Here is a 6,039-nt window from a genome sequence, read left to right as displayed (position 1 = left end):
AACACTGCTGCCTTCATTTGAGTTTGAAAACCCAGAGACCAGTTGGAAGAGGGTTGAATGAGGTTCATCTTTGAACAGTAATCTCATTTATCCAGATAATGTCACCTACACTCCTGGACATAATGATTAAGAACAAAGGTGGGTCCTAAGTTACTAAGCCAACTTCTTAGGAAATTTCACATTTAAGGTTGTGGTTACCTGCTGGGATAGTGTCACATGGTGGGCAGTTACTTTTCAGGTTTCCTTTCCCCCTACAAATTTGCTTCAAACCTGGTGGCTAGGAATTCATTATTTGAATTGGGGGGTAAATTTCAGGGCCCATTGTATGGTTGAATGGTGGCTCAGACAGTAAAGCGACTGCCTAAAATGCTGGAGACCCGGGTTCGATCCCTAGGTTGCGAAGATCCTCTAGAGAACGAAATGGCAACCCACTCCAGTACTCTTGCCTAGGAAATCCCATAGACAGTGGGGCCTGGCAAGCCAGTCCACAGGCGACTTCCAATTTCAGTTTTCAATCTGAGTAGTCAAAGTGTTCATGCTTCTCTGTCCATGAAAATTCAGGCAATACAGGAACAGATTGCCATTTCCTCTTTCAGGGGATTTGCCCCACCCAGACATCTAAGCACCTCTGGTATTAGCAGGCAGATTCTCTTACCACTGTGCCACCTGGGAAGGTAGAATTGTTGGAGCCAGCTTGAAAGTGAAGTCTCTCAGTCCTCTCCAACTCTTAGCGACCCCATGGACTGAGACTGAGGAGCCTGGTAGGCTACAGTCCATGGAATTTTCCAGGCCAGAATACTGGAGTGGGTTGCCATTTCCTTCGCCAAGGGATCTTCCTGACTCAGGGATCGAACCCGGGTCTCTGGCACTGTAGGCAGACACTTTACTGTCTGAGCAAACCAGTTTCCAGCCAGCTTATTCTAGACCAAAAAGGCCTAGACTGTTTTAGGTACAAGATGGTGCCATGTATGTGCCAATCCCACCTCTTAAGAAAATGTTAAAACTAAAGTAAGTGCATAAACTATATTAAACTAAATGCATGAGTCTTATTTACATATAGGAAATGTTATCAACCATCGCCAAACCAGATCTTGATGTATTTTCCAAATAGGAAATCCCTTTTACCAGGGCCCTCCTGAAATGCCTGGAATTATGCCAAGAATCACTTCCCTAGTTTTGTGTAGACCTGAGGGGTGGCAAAGTATGTACCCTTCAAAGATCATTAAGCAGCAACCTTGGGCTCAGCTTGAATTCTCACTCAGCAAGAGTAATATAATTGCAGTTATAAACTGATCCATTTTATCACTTTCTGAGATCAATCTTCAGAGATTGAGACTCTTAATTCATCCTGGGTCTTATGCAATATTTAAATGAGAATAAGCAATAAATTGAAAACATCAGGAGACTGACACAAACATCCATCTGTGAGTCTTTTATTGGTCATTTATATGCCAGGTAGCAGCATCACCAAAACAAAACCGCTGTTTCCACCTGAAAGCGCCCCCTGTCTCTTCATTTGCCTTTTTCTCTCCTGAAAAGGAAGTATAAGCCAGTGTGTTAGTAACACCCCAATGAATCAGTGCCCCTCCAGGTTTTCCTAAGAGCTGGTCTCAGTCCCATATCCGCATTTATCATCCACAGAAGTCCACTCAGATTAGGTGTCATCCTAGACCAGTCACAGCGTGAAAAAATACCAAGCTAGACAGAACTGCCTGTTTCTTCCCAGTCGTCTCCCCCTCTCAAAGCAGGGGTGGGTGACTCCATGGTTACCTAAAACCACTGAGCATAAGCAGCAGTCAGCCCTCAAGTGTCAACGTGAAGACTTCGCGCTGCTACACTGTACTCTGGAGGTGCTCTTGGCCTTAGTGCAGGCAAAGTCTAGCAGACCCAAGTCACAAAGTAAACATTTTTTGTCATCTGGTTATGAATAGCCAATAAATACAGCTTCCAAGGAAAGCCAGACGTAAATGATACATTATAAATACAGGACTTTTACACACTGAGTAGCTATTGGCCACACTGCTTAGAGTCTCAACAAGCTAAGCACAAATGGGAAGTTGTGATAAAGCTTCAGTTAGCCATTCAACTCACCCAACTCTGTAGATCCACACAGATGAAGATAGCTTTACTGGCAACAGGTCTTAGGGGGAGAAAAATACCAATCAGGAGGCAAGAAAGCTATTGGTATATCCCTCCCCAATACAAAAATATTAGCCAGCATTTACTATACCAACTGCCAGTTTCACATAGTCTCCCTTTAAGCCTAAGATTATCCCATTTTAACGGGTGGAGAAAACAAGTTCCAAGAGAACTCAAACCTTGTCCGAAACTAGCCCACATGCTCTACAGCACACACTACGAGCCCAGTTTCAGTACTACTATTCCTCCTCTTACGACCACCAGGACCAGGGTTTAGATCCGATGGGAAAGGGAACTGGAGGGTCAGGCTGTCTCCAATACCCAACTTTACCTTATTCTAAAGCACGGCTCCAGCAACAAGCTGGTATTTTCAGTTACTTCAGTATCAGGCACTGCCAGTTAAAAAATGGGGCCACCTGCAAAAGAGTGTGGAAGCTCTAACCAAAATCCTCTACACAGAATGCGATTTTTGATGGAAACACGGATTCAAGTGGAAGACTTCCAGCCAAAATCCTGAGAGATATAGGAGAGGCGAGTGGCAGCTGCAGGTATTATGCTGACCTGTGCTGTCAAAGTCTCTCCACGTTGCTCTCGCATGCAGTTGGAGATCCCATGGCCACGACAAGCCACAGCCCTTGGAAACATGCTGTACTGACCCACCAGGTGGCTCCCAAGTTACATCTTTAGAGAACCTACCAGGTCCTGAGGCTTGTGTTCCATCACTGTCCTCTTCACTCACCAGAAAGTTCAATCCTAGAATCTTCTGGCACAACCGAAATGAGAACGGCATTGTCCTGAATGACCTATTCGTTCCATTCATCTGGTTTTCAGAACCAAGGTTTTTGACTTGCCTTTGGACTGATGCCTTAAGCTTTTCAGGGTAAAGACCCAAAGCAAGGCCACAATCTGCACCACTTGCCCCAGGATTTCCCCAGCATAGGTATCTAACCCACCCATATCTGCATCTTCATACTGGTTCTTGGCCTCTGCAAGCCACTTCTCAAAAGCCTTATTCTTGCATGATAGACCCCATCAATGGAACATTTCTGGTGGCCTCTGAAAACGTTGTCAGTTCCAATAAAGGTCTCTGGTTGTACCTGAGAAATGCCAAGTACAATGGGAACTGTCTTTTCCTGAAATGTTGCAGATCAGTTACAGCAAACAGAACGGCGACCGTCAAGGAAAACTGTCACTTTGGGCTCCTTTTTGACCACAGCAGCTATATGGAAGCTGCTGCAGCTTCGATAAGGGCCATGGCGGGGGTGGGGGTGGGGGGTGGCCCGCGGGGATCTAGGTCACAGGGCAGACCCAACACTGCAGCCCTCAGACTCACCTAAATCCTGTGCGTCAGGACTCATCTACTGGAACATTCTGGAAACTAAAAGAGAACAGACATCCTATAGGTTGTGATCACCACCTTCTTTTACTATGTGCCAGTGGTTTGTCTCATTTTATCTTCACAGGATCGTTTTATCAACCCCGTCTTACATCAGATTTAGACTGCTTACTTGCCAAAGTCCTCTATCAATGGAGAAAGTGACAACCTTGGGATTCAAAATAGGATCTGAATGACTATAGCCCGTCCACCAGAAGACCTTGTCCTTATACCCATCAGGGTGACTTCCTTATCATATGTTGTGCAGCCAGATAATTTAGGAGAAGGTAGGCAAGTTAACATGCCCAAGGTCAAGGAGCAACTGTCACAGGCCTATTCAAGGTCTGGCTGACCCCAGCACATGGTCTCCCCTAACTTAAGCCACTTCAGTCCCAGAAACGCCGTACACCCGACTGCCCATGAGTAACTGCCCCAGTTACTCACCCGTCACACCGGAGCACACGGCCGCGAGGGCCGCGGCAGGAGCAGGGCGTGGCCCATACAGGGTCCGGCTTCTTCCACGGCGCCCGAGAACCACGCGGCCTTCCAGATCTCGGCCCGACTAGGCCAGTAGGCCTGGATCCTCCATGCCGTGCTCAACATCCCGCCGCCTCTAGAGGCAGCCCCGGCAGGTGCGGCGCCCGTGGCAGCCAGGCTAAGGCCGGGTATGGCGGAGGATGGGAGTGGACCACCGCAGACAGAGAACCCAAGACACACAACACGACCGGCGCGCGGCTGCCGGGTAAAAGGACGCTTCTGAGCCGGGACGGGGTTTATATAGGCCCCGCCCCTGGCAGCTGTGCCTGGCGATTGGAGCAGCGCGCCGCGCGGAATGAGGGGAGTTGTAGTTCGTTCGCCTCTGGCGAGCGGCCGGGTGTCTGATTCGCAGTCCCAATCGTGTGCTGTGTGAGACCGTTTTCACTCGGTTGGAGGAAGCTTGTGTAAGTGGTTTCTTCAGGATCCGAAGAGATTCCTCCGCCATCATTCAGCACTCAGTGAACATCCAGTAACCCAGGACGGAGCTCATAAATATCACCGACTTTCAAAATCGGGAAGTTAACCTTTAACCCAGTGAGCTGAGCCAGGGCTTTGGTTCAAACCGCCTGGGAGCACGTCGAGGAACAAAGACTGAGCAGGACTTCGGCGGAGGGATCTGAGGGCGGGCTTCCTTTCCGAAAGGAAGAGGTGACTGATTACAGAATTCATTAGAAGAATGCATTCTTTGTTTGGGCTTCTCTCTTCGGCTAATAGATAAAAAAAAAAAAAAAAAAAACTACTGAGTGCTTACTAAGTACATTATGCTCGATTATCTCAGCTAGTTCTCAAAATAACCCTGTGTATGGGAATTACAATTTTGCCTCTTTCACAGATAAGGAAACAGAAATGGCTTACGCAGATAGCAAGCGAGTTAAGACCTGAAATGTGGAAGTTCACCTCATACGCCACACTCGTATAATCACTGTACCATGTACAGGTTTTATCCATAGAATGAATAAGCATCAACAACAACAACAAAAAAATTAGTGGGACTCTGAGGTCTCAATGCAGGGGCCCCAGTTTCCATCCCTGGTCAAGGAACTAGATCCCACATGCTGCAACTAAAGATCCCACCTGTGGCAGCTAATACCCAGGCGTCCACGCTCAGCCAGCTCTGACCCAGGCTCCTCTGTCCATGGGGTTTTCCAGGCACGAATACTAGAGTGGGTTGCTATTTGCTCCTCCAGGGTTGAACCCCTGTCTCCTGCATCTCCTGCATTGGCAAATGGGTTCTTTAGCACTGAGCCACCTGAGAAGCCCAAGATTCAGGCAGCCAAATAAATTTTTTTTTAATTTCAAATATATTTTAATAAGAGATAAATTGGGAGAGTTCCAAAACATGCACTGAATAGGGGCCTTGCATCTAGAACATAAAGAACTCTGAAGGAACTACCCTGGTGGTCCAGTGGTTAGGAATCTGCCTGCCAGTGCGGGGAACACGGATTCCGTCCCTGCTCCAGGACGATCCCCCATGACGCTGGAAAGCTAGGCCTGTGGGCCACAACTACTGAGCCTGTGCTCTGAAACCTGTGTGAGCCACACCTATGGAACCCATGTGCTGCAGCTACTGAAGCCTGAGCTGGAACCTGTGCTGTGCAACAAGAGAAGTCACCGCAATGAGAAACCTATAAGTAAATAAATGGCTCTTAAAACTCAACAGTAAAAAGTAAAATCACTCCATTTTTAAAAGGAGGAAAAGGGGGGGGCACAAAATTTGAAAGACACCTCACCAGAGAAGATAAACAGATGGCAAATAAACACATGAATGACACTCAATATCATAACACTACAAACACGTGGAAGGGCTAAAAGTTAAAAAGATTGACAATATCAAGCAATGACGGAAAAGTAGAGCACGTGGAAATTTCATACAATATTCAGGACTGTAAAATGGTGCAACCACTTTGGAAAACGATTTTGCAGTTTTTAAATAAGTACAAATGCACCTACTATCTGACCCAACGGTTGCCGTACGAGGTATTTCCCAA

General features: G+C 47.0%; 1 long non-coding RNA gene and 4 other non-coding genes across 5 annotated transcripts; all 5 read right to left on the bottom strand.

Moving 5' to 3' along the window:
* Nucleotides 1-1,417: 1,417 nt before the first annotated feature.
* Nucleotides 1,418-4,266, bottom strand: LOC128043252 (uncharacterized). Its single transcript, XR_008198939.1, has 5 exons — nt 3,959-4,266; nt 3,473-3,517; nt 2,471-2,555; nt 2,092-2,140; nt 1,418-1,531 (listed from the first exon to the last, which is right to left on the bottom strand). It is a non-coding gene; the product is annotated as an uncharacterized LOC128043252 (long non-coding RNA).
* On the bottom strand, nt 1,603-1,676 carry LOC128044075 (small nucleolar RNA SNORD99). Its single transcript, XR_008199053.1, has one exon. It is a non-coding gene; the product is annotated as a small nucleolar RNA SNORD99 (small nucleolar RNA).
* LOC128044063 (small nucleolar RNA SNORA61) lies at nt 2,318-2,443 on the bottom strand. The gene has a single exon (XR_008199042.1). It is a non-coding gene; the product is annotated as a small nucleolar RNA SNORA61 (small nucleolar RNA).
* Nucleotides 2,658-2,788, bottom strand: LOC128044056 (small nucleolar RNA SNORA44). The gene has a single exon (XR_008199035.1). It is a non-coding gene; the product is annotated as a small nucleolar RNA SNORA44 (small nucleolar RNA).
* LOC128044047 (small nucleolar RNA SNORA16B/SNORA16A family) lies at nt 3,261-3,395 on the bottom strand. Its single transcript, XR_008199027.1, has one exon. It is a non-coding gene; the product is annotated as a small nucleolar RNA SNORA16B/SNORA16A family (small nucleolar RNA).
* Nucleotides 4,267-6,039: the final 1,773 nt, after the last annotated feature.

This window comes from Budorcas taxicolor, chromosome 2 (genome assembly GCF_023091745.1).
Source record: "Budorcas taxicolor isolate Tak-1 chromosome 2, Takin1.1, whole genome shotgun sequence".
Classification (NCBI taxonomy): Eukaryota; Metazoa; Chordata; class Mammalia; order Artiodactyla; family Bovidae; genus Budorcas; species Budorcas taxicolor.
This window is presented reverse-complemented; position numbering and strand designations above follow the sequence as displayed.